Source organism: Terrapene carolina, unplaced genomic scaffold (assembly GCF_002925995.2).
Source record: "Terrapene carolina triunguis isolate 2854851 unplaced genomic scaffold, T_m_triunguis-2.0 Scaffold166, whole genome shotgun sequence".
Classification (NCBI taxonomy): Eukaryota; Metazoa; Chordata; order Testudines; family Emydidae; genus Terrapene; species Terrapene triunguis.
Window position 1 is genome coordinate 312982 of NW_020664517.1, and position 1823 is coordinate 314804.

The 1823-nt window shown below is 58.2% G+C and overlaps 1 protein-coding gene across 1 annotated transcript in view; it reads left to right on the plus strand.

The window, feature by feature from the left end:
* The first annotated feature begins 1637 nt into the window (after positions 1-1637).
* The window catches only part of LOC112104248 (SNF-related serine/threonine-protein kinase-like), a 16034-nt gene continuing 15848 nt past the window's right edge, over positions 1638-1823 (plus strand). The window contains exon 1 of the mRNA XM_026653875.2: positions 1638-1781. The gene's annotated coding sequence lies outside the window, so the exon portion shown is untranslated. The remainder of the gene's footprint in view (positions 1782-1823) is intronic.

Here is a 1823-nt window from a genome sequence, read left to right on the forward strand (position 1 = left end):
CTATTGGTAAGGGGTAATGGAACATTGGAGAGCTTTGCAGAGGGGGAAGGGGTCAATACGTACACAGAAGAGACCTGTTTTTTAATAGCTACCATATTGCTGTGCCTGTCTGTTGGTCGTGTAACCTTTATTAGAACTCCCATCTCCACGAGCTTGTCAATATGTTTTAAGTTTCTTCTTCAAAGGAATCACTACTCTGCCAGGTGGCTTTTGTAGCAGTTTCACCCCAGGGTTGATTTCCAAGTGATGTTCTCCAGGAAGGTATCCACACCCTTGAAAACTATCCCCAGGTGGACTGTGCTCTTTGTCTCCTTGGGAGAGGCCTGTGGCTGGAACGGTCCATCGCGTCGTGTGTCAGTCCATCATCCGCCACCTGCAAAAGCCCCAATTTTCCACTCAATTCTGCTGAGCACAGAGGTGCTTGTGGCATTTCAGCGATTTCAGTCTAGTTCAGTGGTAGGCAACCTATGGCTGATTTTCAGTGGCACTCACACTGCCCGGGTCCTGGCCACCGGTCCGGGAGGTTCTGCATTTTCATTTAATTTTAAATGAAGCTTCTTAAACATTTTAAAAACCTTATTTACTTTACATACAACAATCGTTTAGTTCTATATTATAGACTTGGAGAAAGAGACCTTCTAAAAACGTTAAAATGTATGACTGGCACGCGAAACCTTAAATCAGAGTGAATAAATGAAGACTCGGCACACCACTTCTGAAAGGTTGCTGACCCCTGCTCTAGTTTGTGGTGCTTGCCCTTGTCTCGACCCGTCAGTTCGAGCTGCTTGGAGATTTTCTGATTGAACAGATGCTGGTTGGAGAACGCTGGCTCGTCCAACCCAACATTTCTCAGGAAAACAAGTTGGGTTCAATGAACTTTTTCTGACTCCCAGGCAGGATCCCAACAGAACCTGGCTGGCTGCAGGGGAGCCCCGCCATGTCATCTGCCCCGGAGCCAGGGACCGCAAGGTTCTAGGGGCCTTGGCTCCAGGGCAGCCCCCCTCTTTTCCAGCTCCTGGCTGTGGAGTTGGGAGTCTAGCAGCCCTGCGAGCCCTAGCTGGAGCCTGGACTTTCAAGACTTCCAGGCGCCCAGCTCTGCAGCAGGGAGACTGGAAGCCCAGGGATGCCCAACTCTAGCTGGGGTCCAGCTCCTGGCTCCGCAGCAGGGAGTCTAGAAATCTTGGGGACTCTCGGGGCTTCCTGTCATGGAGCTGGGAGGCTGAAAGTCCTGGGATGGGCTCCCAGCAACTGAGCCTCTGGGGCAGCCAGACCCCAGGCTTCCAGACTCCTGGCCCCTTGCTCTCTGGGCTGCCTGCCTGGCATCCAGGGGCCTGGATGTCCTGGGGGCTCCTGCTCGGGGGCATCCACACGCCGGGCTGCTGCTCAGTGAAACTGCCGCTCTTGAATTTGAAGGTTAATTTCACTCAGCAGCTGCCTGTGCCTGGGGAGCGAGCTGAGCGCTTGGCAGCTGGAGCCAGGGCCAGCCCGGGCCTGAGGCGCTGCGCGGATCTGTGCAGCGCCAGGCGCAGCGAGACAAACCACCTGCCTCCTGCTCTGCGCAGCTCCGCGGCAGGGGCAGGCTCGGCCCTGCCCAGCCCGGGACTCCGCCGCCGCGGGCAGCTCGGAGGCGGCTCCCGCAGAGCGCCCGGCTCCAGCCCGGCCCTGTGCGCGCAGGGCCCACCGGCCCCTTTAAGAGCCGCCGCCCGCCCGGGCCCGACGTCAGCGCGGGGACCCTGCCCAGCCTGCGGCGCGGGGCGCAGCCCGACCCGCCTGGGAGCCGGGTAAGTCGGGGACTGCGGGCGGCGCGGCCTGGGCCCCGGGCC